The 21,251-nt window shown below is 38.8% G+C and overlaps 1 protein-coding gene across 8 annotated transcripts in view; it reads right to left on the reverse strand.

Annotated features, from left to right (window-relative positions):
- Positions 1-21,251, reverse strand: part of KIF6 (kinesin family member 6) — a 384,926-nt gene that overhangs the window by 326,035 nt on the left and 37,640 nt on the right. Inside the window, exon 1 of one of the 8 annotated variants that reach the window (XM_042986274.1) lies at positions 10,648-10,668. The exons of the other annotated variants lie outside the window; for them this stretch is intronic. The gene's annotated coding sequence lies outside the window, so the exon portion shown is untranslated. Of the gene's footprint in view, positions 1-10,647; positions 10,669-21,251 lie in introns of those variants that run through there. 8 annotated transcript variants of the gene reach the window in all.

The following is a 21,251-nucleotide window of genomic DNA, read 5'->3' on the forward strand; positions in this document are numbered from 1 at the left end:
GAACCTCGAGATCGTGACCTGAGCTAAAGTCCAATGTGGGGCTCAAACTCATGAACCTCGAGATCATGACCTAAGCTGGAGTCACACGCTCAACTTACTGAGCCACCCAGGTTCCCCTCATTTATCTTTGATTATACAAGTAGCTCATAAATGCACGCATACATGCTTGTTAAAAATTTTTAAATTACCATGAAGTTGAGTCCCACTTGAACATAATTCCCTTCCCCATCCTCAAACTTTCACCTTAATTAATTACCGTTATCTCTTTTGCATGCACACTTCTGCTCTTTTTTTAACACATAGCATTGTTTTATGTCTTTTTCCCTTTTTAAAGAACTGGTTTCATACTATATGTATTTTGTTTGGGGTAATTTGTTCTGTTTACTCAGTAGGTCTTGTCACATCAGCCGATCCACCTCATTATTTTTTAACCTAAGTCTGTATAGCATGTCACAGTGTAAATATGTGACTTAACCAGTCCTCTACAGATGAACAGCTGGATTCTTTCCAATTGCTTGCCATTGTAGACAATGCTGGGAGGGATGACAGCCTTTACCATTTCTCCACAGTAGATGCTTTGAAGTGAAATTTCTGGATCACAGAGCAGTAGTTCTGACACTCACAATGATGTGCTCTAAAGTGACCATACCAATGTTTATGCTCATCTGTAATGAAAGAGTTCCTATTTTCCCAGACTCTCACTCTTGATATTACCAAATTTTTATTTTGCCAATTTAGGGAGGGGAAGAAGTCTCCCGTATCTCTAATTTTCATGTATCTGATTGCAATGTGATTAAGTATATTTTCATATGTTTACTGACCAATTATCTCCCCTCTTCAGGGAACTAACTGTGTTCATGTCCTTTGAATAATTTTGTAATAAATTATTTGTCTCTTTCTTAACTGGGAGGGGTTATTTCCATGTTATGGATAGCATGATATATATTATTGTATATTATTGCATTACTGTTATATTTGTATATCTTTTTCCAGATAGTAGCCTACCTTTTAATATTGTTTATGGTGGCTTATATTGCCCAAATGTTTGGGGGTTTTTTGATCAAGTCAAATTTGTTTTCTGCATTTCATGTCATTGAGCGGGCCTTCTATTTTCCAACATCATAGAAATGTTTCCTCCATTTCCTGATATTTATTGCTTTATTTTTTTAACTAGTTATTCAATTTACCTTATGTTTATTTTTTGTTCAGGGCATGAGTTAGAACCTAACTTCGTTTTTGCTAAGTTAATAGCTAGTTTCCCCAGTATCAGTTCTTAAATGACCCATCGTTCCTCGACTCATTTAAAATGCTACCCTTATCATAAACTAAATTTTCATATATACATGAGACTGTTTCTGAAATATTCATTCTATCTTAATTTATCTGTCATCTTTGTGCTGATAACTATGCTCCTTTAATTATCACAGATTTATAATATGGTTTGATATCTGGTAGGACATCGTCTCATCTTTGTTCTTCTACAGAATGATCTTGGCTATTCCTGCACACTTTCTTTTCCTTGTGAATTTTAAAATCAGTTTTGTCAAGTTCCAATTGCCTCTAATTTATTTGACCACAGAACTCATTTTTCAAAGATCAGTGTTCAAAAGAACACACTTCAGTGACACATTGGCTTAGGTTGTATGTGGCCCAATGATTTATTTTGTTTGGTCAGTATAGTGTTGACCTGTTCATGTTTTTAAAAACGTTTGACACCCATCTGAGAGCCAAAAGTAAATAATGAATGTGCAACAGGGTGTGTGCATGTGTGTGGTGGGGTATCTTTGCTTTCCCAAAGGGCAACAACGGGCTGGAGCCAAGTAGTGACGGCTCCTTTTATTTACTTAGGCCCTATGTCCAAGTTCTCCAGTTTCTGAACTTGGCCCATTTACTTATTTGTGTTCTCTGCCTAGACTCTAGACAGCTTTTGCCTCTGAGAACCCTGCATTACAGTAATGCCTTCCTAAATAGTCTTGTGTCCCTCCAATTCATCCTTTCTCTATATTGCCATCAGAATGATTTTTCTGTAGCATATATAACTGGGCCACTGCTCTGATTTAAATTATTTGGCAAGATCCAGTTTTCTCTGTGGGTCATATGAGGCTTGTCATCACCTGAAATATTTTTCACCTGTCATTTCCCATTATTTCTCCTTTTCTCTAGCCATTGTGGACCTGTCTACAGTTCCCAAAAGATTTCCCACTTGAATTTGAGTTCTTCTGTGTGGAAGGTCAAGTGAACCCACCAGCCATAAACTTCACCCTCTAACCCTCTGCCCCAACCAAATTTCTTCTTTCCTCACATGCATTTGCTTATATAACACCTACATCTCCAAGTCGCAGACGCAACTCCATTACTAGCTGCTCTGTACAGTTCTTCCTGACTGCTTCTCCACTGGCACTTTCACCTTCCCACCACCATCCCAAGGGAAGAACGGAGGTTCTTCTGTGTCCCTTCTCTACTCATTATACCTTCCGCTGAGTCAATTAAGTGACTGATTTTCTTGTCTGTTTGACCCATGACTCTGTGTTCTCCTTGCGGGCAGAAATCCTATCTTACTTAATCAAGTCACTGTCTCCTAAGCCTAGGGCAGGGTAACTAGAAGTCTACAAACATTCAATAACACCTATGGAATGAAGGAAAAGACTGGAGAGAGGGTTGGTGGGAGGGAGAGTTTGATGAGTCAATCACTGCCTCTAACTAACCTTGGGGAGGTTAGAGCCACATATGTGTCTAATCACTATTTAAATTAGTAGCATTGTCACATGACTATCAGCTCGATCCCCAAGGAGAGGGTGGAATTAACCTTGTCCTCTATTCTAACAAATAGTGTGGACACAATCACATAATTATTTCTCTGGCAAACTCATTGTGCAATGCCACAAATTCTCTCTAAATTGAAAGTTCCTAAGGTTATTTGGCCTTGTAGCCAATATATTTTTAAATTTTTATGTCTAAAATAATAAAGGAATTTGATGGTAATAAATGATTAAATATACAAATATTTGCTTTGCCCACAGTTCTTAAGCAGTCTGTCAAGTTAAGACAACCTGTACACAAATAATTGGCACATTCTTCTCGCATATTAAAGGTCAATCAGCTACGCCAGCTTTGTCAGAAAACAAAAAAGTGATCTCAACAAGATGCCTAAACCCTATAATCACATTTATAGAACATTTTTAGTTGTATTCTTAGTTGTATTCATCTCATTTTGGCATTTTTAGCATCTGTCTAGAAGATTTGTGCATGTACACATAAGACTCAAAATTCCATTAATACGACATTAAGGTTTCAAGTTTAAGCATACAGGAAACTGAAAAGTTACGGCCCTCATAACAACTTTAACTCACCCACCGTCTATATTCTACACGCGTTAAGTTTAGATACTAAAAGGTTAAGCACTGAGCTGGAACACAAAAAGGACACATACATAATAAACAGTCCAAACTCTCATGTTGCTTAGGATGTCTACTTTTATTTTCAGAGAACTACACACTGATATGATCTATTTTCCATATACATAATGGATACATGCAGAGAGGAGTTGGAACTGAGCCGATTTCATTAAAATATTCAGGAGGTTTAAAGTTGAATATTCACACTGCATTAAAAACATCTCTACAGTGCATTTTAAAAATGCTATGCATTTTTAGTATATTTTTAGTTTAGAAAATTGAAACAAAAATATAAAGAGCACCTATCTACAAAGTAAGAGAAGTACACGATCTTATTAGGTATCTTGAAAATTCTGTAATGGTTGAAAGAGCAAAAAAATTATACGTGATGGTCTTACCATACCTTTTTTATTCTATTTAGTATTTTGTTTCCCGCCCCCCCCCCCCCACCCCGCCAAACTCTTTTTAAGCAGGACTTTTGGAAAGAATTCTGTCAGTTTGGAAATAAGCATCTACTGCTCTTGAAGAGCATAATTTGTTTCACAAATGAGAAAAAAAAAATCGTATTTTGCTCTACTACTGCTTGACTCAGTATATTAAGTTCAGAGTTATACATTAAATAATTTCCCTATGAGCTGAGGCCAAGCACATGTATTTCCACCCAAGGGGAAAAGTTTAGAGTGAATGAAAATAAAACTCAATAATGAAGGTCTTCACACAGGGGCAGTCAGCCAAGCTAGAGCGTAAAAATCCAACATGGTGTGTGGCTCTTACTTGAATACATGAAACAGAACCACTAAATCATTTAAGAACTGCCGGCTTCCTTTTGGGTTGTAATGAATTACCAAAACTTTGGGCTAGCAGGACCAGTCTGGTTTGTCCTTCTGTTCTCAGGTAGGCCTACCTACCCCATCCTGGACAGAGGAGAAATGGAACTATATTTAGAGGCCGCCAAGAGAATCCACAATTGCTCCTAATAACTCATTCTAGCATTAAATAGCTCTGTCAAGAAATCTTCCCAGTATCTCCAGTAAATCCTTTGTGCTGAAATCTAAACTGGAAAACCAGCCCCAATGTGACTTTAACATGTGGTCCCTTAAGCTGGAGGTTATATTGTACCATAAAGGCTCACACAATAGGACCAATTCTCTATGTATTTTACAGCAATTTCCCAACAGTTACTTAAGAATATCTGGGCCAAGAAAGTGTTACCTATAGAAAATATATGTCCTATTTTGTTTCAGTATTTGGAATATCATCTCATTAATCTGGGTTTCCTTCTCCTTAAATGTGGCCACAAGTCTAAGGCCAGCAAAGCAGCTAATCACAGAAAAAGACCAGTTCTATACATTATTACTGCACTGGTCATTCAGCAAACTGGCTTTTTTTTTTTTTTTTTTTTTTTTTGGCCACTTTTCATGGTTATTGATCAGCTCAACTATACAATGATCTGAGTCAATAAAGTTGTATTTTGTATGACTTAGCCTCAAAGAAATGGCTTAAACTTGGCTGTGCTGGAAACTGGCCAACTTAGCCATATCATATTTGCCCATAAGTTCATGTGCATGGCCATCAAAACTGACAATCAAAAATGTATTGAAGGCCTATTATCTATCCCTTCATTCATCCATTTTTTTGTGCATTCATTCCAGCAAACATTGATTATTTCCATTCTTCCACTGCAGTGTTCTATGTACAATATAATACAAGTAAGTAAAATTCTAAAACAGGCTTTAAAGTTTACTTATTTTGAGAGAGAGAGAGACCGCATATGTGATCAAGGGCAGAGACAAAGGGAGAGAGAGAATTCCAAGGAGGTGCCACACTCCACACAGAGCCCAACGTGGGGCTCGATCTCACAACCATGAGATCACAACCTGAGCCGACATCAAGAGTCGGATGTTTAACCAACTGAACCACCCAGGTACTCCTAAAACGGGCTTTAAAGAGCCAAATTTTACTGAGCTAAGGAGCCCGAGTATTCAGTTTATTCTATTCAATTATATGAATGTCATCAGTCTAAACATACACAGCACTGTGCCCCTCATAAAAGAACTTTACAGCAATTTCAAAATACTAACACTTAGCATGAGATAATAACATTATCAAAGTAGGTTAGTATGATCAGAAGCTTCCACTATCTTTTCAAATAAGTACAAAATTAAAATAAGTTTTTCTGGTCAGAGAGGACATTATGCATGATTCCATAATTACATCAAGTTTTCTAAGGCAAGTGATAATTCCCTTTTCATTCCCTGTAAATCCCATGAAGGCACCTTGTAGTGCCTCAAACATAAAGCTGGTGTTCACATATTTGTTTCTTGTACTGCTGCTCCGTCAGTGAGAGCTGCAAGATACAAAGTGGTCTTATATTCACTGCGACTATTAAACTATGAAAACAATCACCCCCAAATTGCTGATAAATACAGGAACCTACACATGGTGACTTTTGTTCACATTCCATCTGATAAGATACATCACAATCTGCCATTTCAAAAGCCATTCTTACACTACAATGATATACTGAAAGAAGATTTAATAACAATAGGATTGTTTTAAGTGGGAAGCCTCAATTCTTCAAGATTCACTTCCATCCTCTTTATAAAGCCTTTTGTGATTCTATTGCCATGCTAATCCCCTTGATTTGCATCTACTTTTTATTTATTTATTTATTTACTTATTTATTTATTTAATTTCTCTGATTATAGAAACAGTATGTTTCTTGTCAAAAACATGGAAGAGAGTAGAAACTCAGGGTCCTCCATAACCATGTCCCACAAAGATAACCCAGGTTGACATATGTTGTATATACCTCTAGATTTTTGACTATGTGTCTGTGTCAGGAATGTTTTCTTTCTTATTTTTTTCCTCTGCTAAGTCCAACCCCCAACCCGTTTCTGTGGGGGGACCTTATTTTCCTCCCTTCCTAGAACCTAAAACATCTCACCTCACCTCCAGTAGAACTGGGAGCAAGTGAAAATTAAAGGACCAGGAAAGGAATTAGAGAGACACGCAGCAGGGGAAAGAATAAAAGAGAAGGGTACAAGAGGCAGCAGAGATGTGGAAACTAAGAAGAGTATCTTAACAGATAAAGTCCCCTCCCATGAAGAGGCTGATGAAGAGTCAGACAGACCCACGAGTCACTGACAGACTGATATCATCTGACCACCCCCCTCAATCCTTCACCATACAGACCAGGAGCCATCTTTGAAAAACACAAATCAGGCCAACCTCTTAGCAATCATTCACCATAGGAGTATTTTGATTTGTCAACCTAGTAACCCCAGTCATCCAAAGATAGTACAACTCCTTACCTTAATTGTGTTGGTGATTTTGCCACCCCAGGAAAGATTTAATAAATAAGAGCAGAGATAACAAAGTAAATCAAACCCACACTCTTTGTACTTTTTATGGAATATGTTTAAAGGTAATTTTCACATCACTGGGCTATTCTAGGTATGTTTATTTAAAGGGTTTGAAATACTTAGAGATTATGATTTCAATTTGACACATGCAATTGATTTCAGACTTGTGATATTAAATTGGAAGGTGTAAGAACATTTGATTTAATTTTGGAAACAGTGTGGAAATGTTTAACAGAGGTTGAGTTTCTACATGTATATGTTTGATCATTATTTTTTTTAAGCTGCTTATGTTCTTAGAATGATTTGCTTGTTAGGTTTGAAAGTCTGCCCCACTAGGCAGTTGAGCTACTCGAGAAATCAGAAAGATTAAATGTGTAAAAGAGGTTTAAAATGTTGAAGGGAACTGAGTTACCTAAAGTGGGATCAGAACTAATCGTTGAGAGAAATTTCAACTTTTAAACTTGAATTAACCAAATATTAACCAAATGTTAGTAAAAGACAATATGAAAGAGCCTGTTCTTATTTTTATACAATAATGACTTGATTTAAAAATAGTCATAAGATTTGTAGGTTGAAGTAGGTTTCTGAATGCACAGCTTTAATAAATTAAAAATTAATTTAAAACCCAATTAAATGTCAGAAGTCCCTTTTAAAAATTCCTCTTGGACAATAAAAGGCTCAAACTGAAAGTAAGCTCCAAGAGAGCAGGGATTTTCTCTGCCGTGTTTACCCCGGTGACCTCAGAGCCTAAACCAATGTCTGCAAATAGCGGGCAGTCGGAAATGTTTGTCAAATGAATACATGCATGTAGGATTTGAGCTGGGAATCCATCTGCAGTTTCTTAAACCTCAACTTGGTATCACTCAGAAGATCCAATTAGAGCAACCAGTCATGCCGACACTGGTGGCAAAGCCTGTGTTCTAGGATATGCAGATGTAAGGAAATGCAAATGTTGGAACAAGATTGCCAAGGGACGCTGCGGGAAATAAGGACTCTGAGTATGGGACTGTAAGAATTTGTTCCCTGACCAATGACTGGAGATGGATGATGGGGAAACACAGAAGCAGGGAGCTGGGCTGTACATTGCAGAGTCAGAAATAAAGCTAACCAGCCTCAGGGTTCTCCCGGAAGGATGGCCCACGGGCGACTGACACCAAAGCGGAAATGTGGCCAGCTGCATGGCATTGGACACGTAGAAAAGGTCGTAATGAGTGCAACATAGTCAGTTTTAGATATGGCTGTGAGAAGCCCTAGGAAAAAGTACGCTGATGAGAGGAATTTATGAAATATAAAGATAGCACAAAGCAAGCTGCAGAGGGTTTTGAAGGGGACGGGGCTGAGACAGCAGAGTAGACCATCACCTCCAAGACCTGAATCAGGAAGGGAAGTAATGACAAGGAATGGTAAGTAAAAAGTTGGAGACAAAAGTCTGAAGAAGTAACTGCCTTTTATTTTCTTGTTTAAGTTGTGAGATTTGGCTTCTCTTAAGGATGCAGACTGAGGAGAACATTTTCTAATGACTGCAAAAGAGGATGAGGGGGAGGCGAGGAAATTACATCAGATGAGGAAGCACAGTTTTACAAAAGAAATCTAAGTCAGTTCAGTGAAAGCTGCTAGAAACTTCCACAAATGAGCCAATAAAAATGTTGAAAGATTCATCCCTGGTACCTGGTATATACTAGGTACTACTTATTCTATGAGCTGAAGATACAGCAGTGACCAAGACAGACAGGTCCCCTGTCTGCATGGGGCTTATGTTCTAGAGGAAATGATTAGCATCAGAACTAACACCAATTTAAAAAGTAAAATAAGTGCTGTATACAATATAATTCCATGTGGTGAGATACAGACTCATAATAAAGCAGAGGAAGGAGACAAAGAATGAAAGGATTTCTTAAGATTGTTGGGACAAGGAGGAACAGATCAGAGAGTCCGGCTGGCATTTCGGGCAGTGGGAGACAGAAAGCTGAGAAAGGAGAGAGGATGCTGGGGATCCTGGAAATCATGGTCTCTGGAAATCTCACTCTGCCTCAGACAATGGCATGACAATTACCTCTAATTTCCCCCACTTGATGGCAGCCTTGATTCTGAGACTAAAAACTAAACGGCTTCTTTTTTACCCCCTTAGCATCTCAGATGGTCGCATGTGGAAAGAACCACCGTTACAGGTCCTCTCCAGGCATTCTTAAATAAATCTGGGTCCTCTGGACCCCAAATGCACCATGTTTTTCATGCCAGTCGACTTCACATAAAAGTATGTGAAACATGTTTGGCAGTGGGTTAGTTATATACAGAAGAAACGTGAGCTGGCTAGGAACAAGATCAATTACAAGCACAGAAATCTAAAGGAAAAAAAATAGCTAAACCACATTTCTTTTCCTCTTCTCTAGCTTGAGTTGAAGTTGTGAGGGTAACTAATCAGAGAGACCTTTTTGCATTGCCTTTCAAAACCTGAATAAATCCTTTGTCCCCTGTGTGATTTATTTTAAGCTTAGAAAATTAGAAAAGCTAAGCATTCAACAGCATCTTAAATGACCAAAAGCAATTTCCTTTAAGTTGCGTCTTCAAATTTTGAGTGATCACTGGATGAGTTCAAACAATGACTCATCCAACAAAAGCATGTGACTCTGACAAACTAAACTATTTAGAACTTTTGCTCTAGAATGCAAAGGGCCCTCAGAAGTCTCTCCCTACTGAACACCATACCTTCCCACAGAGTGCAGAGAACCAGTAACTCCAGGATCCCTGACAGTAAGTCATTCAGCCTCTGCTTGAATACTTCCTGCGATGAGAAGCTCATAACCTCACAAAACATCCATTTCACTTTGTGTCAAATTTCATCGCTACACAAGCCTTCCATACCCAAAACTGCAGGGACACCTCTTGGAAACTCTCCCTAATCATCAGGTCCTCCAAATTAAAGTAATTATTCCTTAAATCTCTCAAATAAGAAACACAAATGTGGGGCGCCTGGGTGGCTCAGTCGGTTGAACATCCGACTTCGGCTCAGGTCATGATCTCTTGGCTCGTGAGTTTGAGACCTGCGTGGGGCTCTGTGCTGACAGCTCAGAGCCTGGAGCCTGCTTCAGATTCTGTGTCTCCCTCTCTCTTTGCCCTCCCTGCTCGCTCACTTGCATGCGCACACTCTCTCTCTCTCAAAAATAAATAAACATTAAAAAAAAATTTCTTTTAAACACAGATGCAGTTCTAACCCTCTTCCACTACAGTCTTAGGTAATATTTAATATTGATCTCAATGTAGTAAAACAATTCTGGAAATACACATTAGTTAAGCTCCTTTTCAGTAATGAAAAATGGAATCTACTAAAAACCAAATTTGCTTGGAAAAATACCTAAAATTAAAAAAACACTGAAACATTTATTCCTAAGATTAAACATTTAGCACTTGGGACTGCACCATAAAAATCCTTATTTTAGTTAATGTCTACAAAGTAACTTGAATATTTACTTTTCAAAATAATTTATTTATTTTTACTTAACACCTGTACGTTTGATTTATGAAATAGAGGGGAAATATATTCTCTTAAAGCATTCGCTTAGATGTTACAAGAACTTGCGAAAACAGACCTGGGGAAAAAAAAATAAATGAGAAAATCTAACAAAACAAACCGAGTTAAACCTTTCAAAGGTCACTTTTTAAATTACTTTACAAAGCGTCCATTATGTAAATAAAGCTCTGCCCCACAAGACATGCTACGTATGCCCCCTTCCACCATTCTGATTCTGAGAGGAAAGGCTGAAATCACTCGGAGGGGCTCCTCTCTTTCCGAATTCTAACATTAAATACTCCTCCGTGAGCGTTTTGCGAAGCACCCCCGCACAGATTTATCCGAGACGTAGAGGCTCTCCACAGAAGTTAAAACTGACCTGCGTAATTCATCTCTGTGCCACATCGCGGAGGTGCTGAATCATTTCCTTTGCTTTAAAATATTTTCCACATCTCACACAGGTCCATTCTCAGTTTATTTTCGTTTGAAAATGTTGCTGTTCATTCCTAGTCAGCTGCTTTTAAAACTTTAATTGTAGCAATAAACCCTCAGGAGTTTCTTCTGTAGCGTGACTTATCTCTGTCCTGCGGGGCACTCAGGCTCTGTGCCTCAAACAAGATGTTAGGAGGTACAGTTCCCAGGAACAGACTAGATGTGCTCAGAGGTGTGCCGGCCCCCTCCGGCCAAGCAGCGGGGAGCCTGCAGGGGCAGCTGGTGGTCAGGCCAGGCCAGGGCATAGGTGACAGGTGCCGGCTGAGCGGGCTCCTGGGCACCTGGGCCCGGACCCAGCACACTCAGACTTGTGCAAATATTGCCATTGATGGCAAACTACATGTTGTTTGCTTCTCTGCCCTTAAAAGTGCCTTTCTGCCTAGCCCAGGCAGGAGTGAGGTGAAAAGCAGATGAGCCACTCTCCTGGAGACACTGAGAAGGGGTCCTTTAGTGGAAAAAGCAAGCCCCGGCCCCAGCTTAGGCAGGAAGAAAGTCCCACTCCGTGGCAACGCTCTGGGAAGTCCATGGGGCTCTGCCTCCCTCTTTTCATGACAGTGTGTGGTTGTTGCCCGCTTCCCTGCACCCAAGTCTGTATTTGTCAGCTCGGGCCACCGTAACAAAATACCACACACTGGTTGGCTTACACAACAAACATTTATTTCTCACAGTTCTGGAAGCTGAAAGTCCAGGATCAAGGTCTAACAGGGTTTGGTTTCAGGTGAAAGCTCTTTTCCTGGCTTGCAGATCTCTCTGCCTCTGCCCCATGTCCTCACATGGCCAAGAGAGAAAGATCTCCCTCTCCTCCTCTTCTGACAAGGCCAGAGTCCTATCACATTAGGTTCCCACTCTTATGACCTCCTTTAAGCTCACTTTCCTCCTACAAACCCTATCTCTAGATACAGTCACATGGCAGTTAAGGCTCAACAGATGAAGGAAGGGTGCACAATTCAGTCCATCGCAGTAGACAAGAAATGGATTGAATGGAAATGAAGCAGCTCATAAAATCTCCAAAAATTTTGGAGTAGCAGACTGACAAACTAGGCAGAGAAGTAAACGGAAGCTACACATGCAGAAACATTCCCAAACTACGCCCAAAACCATTTTGACGATGTTCCCACTGCTACCACCGGATGCCACAGCTGGGGTTATTGGCCTATGTGGCCTAGAAAACCAAATTCTGATGTCGTGTCTACTGTCACCACCATCAGCCACGGTGCTCACTTTTCCTGCCTCTGTCAGTCCCAGTTCAACATCCCAGATATCTGGTTAAGTAAGCCTAGGTCAGAAGCCAGCACCCTCGCTGAGAGGGATGATGAAAAGGCAAGATGTGGCATTTTTTCTTTATCTGTAATACAACACAGGTCCTGCCTCCTACCAAGACTCAGATGATTCACAGTTCTCTAGACGTAAGGAAAAGGTTCAAATAACACTCCTCCAAATGGCAAAAACCCAAGCAATTATTATTTCCTATTACGGATGGTAAGTTAATGGTTGGAGTATATACATAATTAAAACAAAAGTTTAGGGGCGCCTGGGTGTCTCAGTCGGTTAAGCGTCCGACTTCGGCTCAGGTCATGATCTCGTGGTCCGTGAGTTCCAGCCCCGTGTGGAGCTCTGTGCTGACAGCTCAGAGCCTGGAACCTGCTTCAGATTCTGTGTCTCCCAATCTCTCTATCCCTCCCCCACCTGTGCTCTGTCTCTCTCTTCTCAAAAATAACTAAACGTTAAAAAAATTTTTTTTCAACAAAAGTTTAATGAGAAAACATTTTGATTATAGCCATGGACTCTAATACTGTCTCTCTCTTCTATTTTACATCTTTAAAAAATTCTGATCATACACAAGTAAATTGATTTTATAACTTACTAGATCAGGAATTGCCAGATGAAAAACACAGGAGTAAAATTACAGTCAGGAGAAATGAAAAACATTTAGGAAGTGACCCAATTATCAGTGAGAAAGGATAAAAGTGTCAGCTAGGACACTAGACGTGGGACTAAGACACCAGGAGCAGATATGAAATGCTTCAGAGGGAAACACGGACAGGACCTCCCGCTTAATGAATGTTGATTGGGGTTACAGAGGAAAAAAAAAGAATAAAGATCAAATCTAAAATTTCTAGTCAGATAAAAACTTATCCCTTAATTAAATTAAGCTCTTTCACTGAAAATGTGGTTACATCATTAGTCTGCCTAACAAATTTTCGAAGACTAACAATAAAAAGTTAGCTGAAGTCTTAGACCAGGGAGGAAAGCCAGGGTGAAAAAGTCAACACAAGGGGCCAGGCCAAAAAACATAAAATTGATATCAGACATGTATAATGCACTGTCTTTCTAGGAAACAGGAAGTTTGGAGAAAAGAAAACTTGAGAAAAATTTTAACCAACGGGATAAATAGAATAAAAATAAAAAGTAAATAAAATATGAAATTAACTTAACATTTGTCCAATAGTTTTAGTAATTCTTTATTGATTTAATATTCTGAAAATTTAGGAATATACCAAAATGAATTTATTCACAAAAGATTACAGAGAAAAGAAATGTGGAAATTAGCCTATAAAATTTTTCCCACAAATCAATAATATAAACTCAACCAACATGCCTATGGCACAACAAGAACAACAAAAAAGCAAAGAGGGTAGGTGTCATAAACTAGCAATCAGTGAGAAAGAGGTTGATCCTGAGCAAAATGCAGAAAGAGATTACCATATGGCTGGTTATTTGCTTCCCTGAATTTTTTCTCTACCAGGTATGAGCATCATGAAGGAAGGAGCTATGACTTGTTCTTTCATATGTCTGTGGTATACACAGTACACAGAATGGCACATAGGGTGTACTTCAGAGATATTGGTGGAAATAAATTAGACTGAGCTGAACTGAGCAAGCTCATTAGGAACAAACCTTGTGAGCCAAGTTGAAATGTAAGCTGAACTGAGTAACAGAGTTGGACATATCTGTAAGTAATTTCAAAGAGATGTGTTTAATATCCACTGACACACAGACCTCTAGTGGTGTATCCCTGGGCTATATGCATGGATTGTTCCAGTTTTAATATTTTTACCAAATACAGAAAATCAAGATGGTATGTACATGAAACACACTAATGACTTGGGTCTGAGCAGTAAAGCTAACATACTAGATAACAGAGTCAGGATTTAAAAAAAAAAAAAAAAAGCTGAAAAGAGGGACCACACTTAATGACAATAACTATAAAAACAACAGAGATCAATAGAAGTCCTGCAGTTCAATAATAACAACAAACAAACCCCTGGTATTAGTACAGGACAGGGAAATGTAAAAGGACTAAGACCTCTAATTCTGCCATTATGGCTACCCAGAGTGCTTGAAATCGCTCCTTCTAAAACCTACTTAGAAATTCTGGATAAAATATAATACAAACCATTTTAAAAGCACAGCTAAATTTGCAAAAAAGAAAAAAAAAAGTAAGGAAAATATCCCCAGGGACCAAAAACAAAAAAGTAAATGAAAAACAAAATAAAAGTACATGAGCTGGGGTGACCCCAGGAGTGTGGGGGTAGGAAAAGAATGCTGGTATCGGTAACCAGGGTTTAGGCAAACACTAGGAAGTGGGTATTTGGAAATGAGATTCCTTATAAACCTGGGCCCATCACTAAAATAACAAACAAGAAAAAAAATTCATATTCACCTAACAGAATAGGAAATGGTAAGGAAACTTGTCTATCTCTGCCTGAACTATGAGTAGGAAGAGAAAAGTCTTCCTTCAACATTTGTAATCACTGACCTATTCATGTACATAAAAGAGGTATAATTTACACTACCCAACTGGTCTGTAAATCTCAATTCCTGAAACTAACACAAAAAGTGGTTTGAAACTGATGATAGCCCCGGGGCAGCAGGAAGGGGCAAAAATAAATCTAACCTAGAGTGACATGCCTTTCATACTGTAGTACAGGATTCCAATGAACAAAACTCCACTGAATATGAGCTCACAATCCAAAACAACAAAGCCCACAAGAATACAATCTGCCAGGAAAGAGTCAGTGGATGTACCAAAAGGCAGGTCCCCACCTACAAGAGCTTTAGACATACAGACTATGCAATAAATGTGTTCAAACTACTAAATACTTAAGTAATAAAAAATATTAAAATAGCAAGACACTATGAAAAGCAAGAACAGATAGGAAAAGATGACTGTGTAGTACTTCTAAAAATGAAGATATAATCATTGAAATTTTAAAAACTCAGTGGAAGGGTTAAACAGGTTCCACATGGGTGAAGATGTTCCACATGTCCTCCATGTCCACATGGAGGGACACCATTATGAAACCACAGAACATATATACAAAGAAAAGCTCTCAAAAACAATGCAAGAAAAGACATTTCCTGAAAAAGACCAGTTAGACTAAGACAGACTTCTGAAAAGCAAAAGTTAAAAAGTGATGGAATGATTATCTTCAAAATACTGAGAAACAGAGCTGTTGACCAAGAATTCCATACTCAGCTACTACACAAATCAAATGAAATTAACACTGAAAGTGGGAACCATTCATAGACCCTTGTGAAAGAATTACCAAATGATGTACTTCAGGAAAAAGGAAACTCATACCAGAAAGAAGTGAAAGAAAACAACACCGAGCAAAGAAACTGGGAAAATATGGGGAAATTCTGTATTTTTTTTTTATAAATAACATTAATGAGGACTAATTTGAATCATATAAAAACAAGGTAGAATTAAAACATTTAACAATGAGAAGATAAAATGGAGGGGAGATATGATTAAAGTTAATCATGCAGATCAGGAGATGAGAAATATTAATTACAGACTTTATGAAGTATGCTTATAAACTTTTATTGATAACTACTAAAAGAAAAGAAAGACAATATAAAATTTCCAGATAAGAAGTAGAGAATGAGTAAGGACAAGTTGAGTAGCAAAAGAGAAGTCAGAAAAAGAGGAGGACAGGTGTGTCTGGGTGGCTTAGTTGTTAAGCATCTGACTTCGGCTCAGGTCATGATCTCACGGTCCATGGGTTCAAGCCCTGCATCGGGCTCTGTGCTGACAGCTCAGGGCCTGGAGCCTGTTTCAGATTCTGTGTCTCCCTCTCTCTCTGCTCCCCCCACCCCCCACTCATGCTCTGTCTCTCTCTCTCTGCTTCAAAAATAAATAAAAAAACATTAAAAATTTTTTTAATTAAAAAAAGAAAAAGAGGAGGACAAAGAAAAAGGCACAGAAAAAAAACAAGATAAATAGAATGTCAAGATGACAGACACAACTGCAAATATCAGTAATCACTAAATTGACTACAACTTGGATGACAAAGTAAAAGTCATCCATATGTCATTTATTAAGGAACATAACTGAGATATAAGAACATAGAAAATTTGAAAGTAAAAAGGTGAAAAATATATTTTTATATATCCCACTTAGTGTAAATATTCACACATTTTGTTGTTATTATATCAATGTGCTTGATTACTGCATGCCGGCCCAGATCCTTTGGTGCTGTTATATAATATTCTGTACATGTACTGTGGGCTTTTAATATGGGCCCAGATGAGTTGTTGTTTTGTTTTGTTTTGTTTTTTTCAAATAGGCTTTAGGATATAAAGAATTGTTAGAGATAAAATAAATCACTACATAGGATCAAAGGAAAGCTTCTCAGGAAAATGAAGCAATTCTAAACAACATAATCTCCAAATATATAAGGCACAAATTGACAGAATTACAAGTAGAAATACACACATCTGGAAGTTTTTACACACTTCCCTTGGTTCTTGATAGATCAAAAAGAAAAAAAAAAATCATACAGATATAGCAAACTTGGACCACAATGTCAACAAGCTTGAATCAAAGGGCAAATATGGACTCCAGTATGGAAGTTAATTAGCTTTTAAGACTTTAAACAATCTAAAATTGATCGTTGGAATTGTGCATCAGGTGGAGAGTCGGGTCAAACGACCTCTAAGATCCCAACTAACTCTGGGATTGTTTAGTCTAGTTTCAATAAATATTTCATTCAAAGATTTAAAATCGAGGCTTTTTGTTTCTTTTTTTTCAGAAGTGGGTAAAGCTCTAGGATGAGTTATAGCTTGAGGTATAAACCTCAACATTCCCACTGTTTTCCACTTTGAGTTTGGTGTGGGGTGGGGATCACCAAGCTAAACCCAAAGAAAACTTCAGGGGTGTAGTCCAAAGGGAACCAAATCAAACAAACCAACAATTCTGCACAAATTCCCATGAGCCAAACCACCAAATTTCACTCAGCAACAAAGACCTACATTAGACCCTCCTCATCAACCGAAGCCAAATTTTCCTAAACCTCAGACATGTCAAGGCACTGTTCATTTTGAAAGATGAGCAAAAAACTACATTTCAAAAGAATTAACTTGAAACTATTCAAGTTTCTGTAACATTTTGGAGTCTAAATACATCATTTTGGAGTTTTTACAATGGAATAAAATTAGAAGAAATAAATCATACAAGGCCCCAGTCCCCTCTGCCAGGCAGCAATATTTCCTCTCAGGCATTCACCATGGGGAAACAAAAAAAGAATTTGCGTATTGCTGTTCAACAAACAAATGACAGCAGCATTCTAGAAGGAAAAATAAATAACAAAGCACATGTTGAAATAATATAATGGGCTAAATTTACAACTAACATCTTTGTAACGACAGACTTGGCCCAAACATCAGTCTGTATATACAATTATAGTTCTACTGTTATAAAAACAGATAAGGACAAAAGGGAGCCATCATTTAATTGGTTCATACTGTACCTACTTGTGTGGAAAATAGTGCTGTGTGCTGATGTATGAATTTACATTTACAAATTTATGATATCTCAGTGTCCCTTTTTAGAAAGTCCAATTAGTTTGTTTACCTTATATCATTTTTAAGGGAAGCATTAGGGAGGTATTATCTTCACTGATGTTTACCTTACCACCAAGGGGTGGGGGGCGGAGAGGGCAATGGTGGGAAGAAGGCAAGGAGGATGGAAGAAAAGTTAACAGAAGAATCATCTATCTCATGAGCTTCTAGATCCTTTCTACATCTTAAATGTCTTCAGGCTTTTATACATTGTGTCGTCTCTTTGGAATACCATCCAGAATGCCCACGTTTGTGAATTTGAGGTTAGTTTTACAATCATTCTATAGGTATCACGTGGCAGGGTTTCTTCTCCTACATGGAAGCTATTAATAACATAATAGTATCTTTTACGAAGTTCTGGCATCTCAAATAAAGCAAACATAGTTGGTTTTAATTCTCCAAGGAAACCATCAGTTCTTTGGGAGCACACATAGCATATGAATATTTGGGGTGACAATGCTTTCAGTGAGTATGCACTGACTGGTTTAGTAGACTGGCCTTCAAAAAACTTAGAGTTTAATAAGATAAATAACTGGGGATAAAAGATGAATAAGATAACACCAACAGAAGATCCATAGAAGCATACGTAAAACCGTAGAAAGGAAATGGTCAGGTATTATTTAGTGGGCAGATTGTGGTTCTTAGTAGAGGAAGACCAGATGGGCTTACCAAAGAAGACATTACTCTAAAAACTAAAAGACGGAGAATGCAATAAACCAGGCTGGGGACAAGCAAACGTCCCAGCCTGCTTGATAGCTTGACAAAGTCTAGAAATAATTGCCCATTAGGCAAGCAGCTTTGTTAACAAGAGCAGGCAGGGTAAGAAGAGACGGCCGATATAAGTAACAGGCTGAGGTAACTATAGAAATAGACACTGCCAATCCATAAACATGTATTTAAAGCCATTTCTTGCCGGCACCATTCCATCAGGTAAGGTGAGGAAGACAGGGGACACTATAGGTGGGGAATGCGCAAATGAGTAAAACACAGCCCTTGTCCTTCATATTTCCGTTCGCTGTACAGGACACAGACAGATAAACACAATTACAACATGAGAAGTGCCATGTATCAAGTATCACAGGTGCAAGCAAAGGGTATATATACTGCTGTCTGAGAGAGCAAGAAAAAGCTCTTAATAAATGACTTTAAAAAGTAACTCAAGACGTTTTCAAATAACATAACATTTATATGGCTCATAACATTTGAGCATTGAAACAAAAACCTGATAATCTGATTTGAACACAATTACCGTAACAACGGAAGAAAGATCTTCATAATGTAACTAAGCTGTTGCCATATTTCAGACGGCTATGCAATTAAAAACAAAAACAAAAAAAGAAACCTTCACTGCTCTGTTTACAACAAACTGTCAACACTAAATACTTCATCCTAGGAACTGTGTTCTGTTTTGTCTTGTTTCATTTCCTGGCCCTTGTTCACGTATCTTCTCACATGTGAAGACAGCCCCTGATGATGCACCTTTTCATGCTACAAAAAGCAGGAGAGGACACTGTTTAGCTAAAACTTTAAAAAGGTGAGTCTAGAATCTTTCCATCCCCAAAGAGTAATTGTCTTTTCATTTTTCTCCCTTCCTCAACTACCCCTTCTCCCAGCACTTGAATCACTCAGCAAGAAACACACAAAACACCCAAAGCCAATGTTCCATGTAGAATATCAGAGAGCCTGGGCAAGGCAGGCAGGAGATTTGCTACACCTCACTCCCTCCCTTCCTTTCCCAGTTCTGCAGAGAAATGGACAATCAGCTGTTTCATCCCCAGTTCCGTAGACTGGAAATGCAATTTATGGCTCTGTGACAAAGTCCACTGTAGCAAAGCCAATAGCATGCCCCATGGAATTCACTATAATGGGATTTTAACTGTATTGGCATTATGTATAAATTCAAGGAAAACTACATCCCGGGGAACAGTGAATATCGCAAAAGCTACAATTTAGAAGTATGGAGTTAAGAAAATTCACTCCTCTTTTCTTTCAAAGGGAAAAAAATATGTTCACAGAGGTGAATTAATGAAGCTCTGTCAATTCTCTCATTCCACAGACATTTATGAATGCCTACTACATACCTGACACTGCCTGAGGCACAGGGAATGCAGCAACGAACAAAAGAGAAAGGGGCCCTGTTCTCATGGAGCTTCCATTCCAGTTGAGGGGAGACCGACAGTAAGTAAAACAAAAAAGCTAAGAAAGTGTCAGCACTATGAAGAGAATGAAAATAAGGCGACACACTAGAAAGGAATTAGATACAGAACTTTAGGTTGGGAGGCCTCTCAGAGGAGGTAACATTTAAGCTGAGATCCGTGTGACAAGGAGGAAGAACACTGAGGCATGAGATAATGGGTCCGAAGGCAAGAATGACATTGACTTATCCCAGGGACAGAAAGAAGGCCACTGTGGTTGAAGCAAGGAGAAGGAAGTAGATCTGAGGGAGCCAGCACACGCCAATTAAGGAGGGTTTTATAAGCAATGTAAGGGAACTGGGTTTTGTCCAAAGTTCAATGAAGAGCCTTTGTAGTACTGTAAACAGGGAACTGGCTGGACCTGATCCACATCTTTAAAAGTCCATTTTGGCTACCGAGTGGTGAATGGACTATGAGTGAGCAAGAGAGCAAAGAATCGGAGAGCTGCTGCAACAGTGCTTAGGGCAGTGTCTGTGAAGACGAAGAAAAACAGATTGATCTGGGAGATACTCTCAAGGTCAGTGGCTGGGGCTTGATGATGGGACATGAGGAAAAGAAACCATTGGGAATGACTGGAGCCATTTACTGAGACAAGGGCAGCTGAAGGAGGATGGATCTGGAGGATCAAGACTTCCCTAAAACATGGTACCTTTCAGATGACCACTAAATATTCAAGTGGAGATGTCAAGAACATGATCAGATATAAAAGTCTGGAGTTCTGAGGAAAGATCAGAGCTAGAGATACAGATTTGATAGTCAGAAATATAAAGACTATATTCAAAGCCATGGAATCGAATGAGATTCTAAAGGAATCAAGAGAAGAACTGGTCCAAAGATGGAGCCCATCAGTGTTAAGGGCTGGCGGAGAAAAGGAGGTGAAGAAGATAAGGAACTGCCAAGTGGGTGAGGGAGCAGGATAGTATGTGAGTCCATTTGGGCCCTCTGGGAAGGTGATACCAAGGTGAGATTAGACATACAAGAGAAATATAAAGGAGGAGGGGCAGGAGTAGATGAAGAGAGTTTCAGACCTTATGTAGGTTTGACATCTATGAACAGGAGAGGGATGGGAGAATTGCAGAGGAAGTGCTTCAGACCACAGCTCAGTTTTAAGAGAGATTTGGCCTGGCCAGTGGGGACTTTCTGATCCAATGTATCTACTAGAGGAATTTCACGTAGCAAAAGAATGTTCCAGTTCCAGTTCTAGTACCCCCGTCATGCTCAGTTATTCTCTGGGAGCATTCCAAGGAAGTCTGGACTGTGTTTCCACTGTGTTGGATCTAAGGGTATGATAGCTGAAGGCTTCAAGTCAGCTATAACCCTGTAGAAGATTCTCATGAAGGAAGACCTAAATGATATGCCTCCACAGCCACCACAGTGTGACGTTAGATAAACCAACAGTAAGAGAGTGTTTCAAAGAGCAGGAAGAAGTTTGCCCTGTCAAATGCTGCTT

The sequence above is a fragment of the Panthera tigris genome, chromosome B2 (assembly GCF_018350195.1).
Source record: "Panthera tigris isolate Pti1 chromosome B2, P.tigris_Pti1_mat1.1, whole genome shotgun sequence".
In the NCBI taxonomy this organism is placed as follows: Eukaryota; Metazoa; Chordata; class Mammalia; order Carnivora; family Felidae; genus Panthera; species Panthera tigris.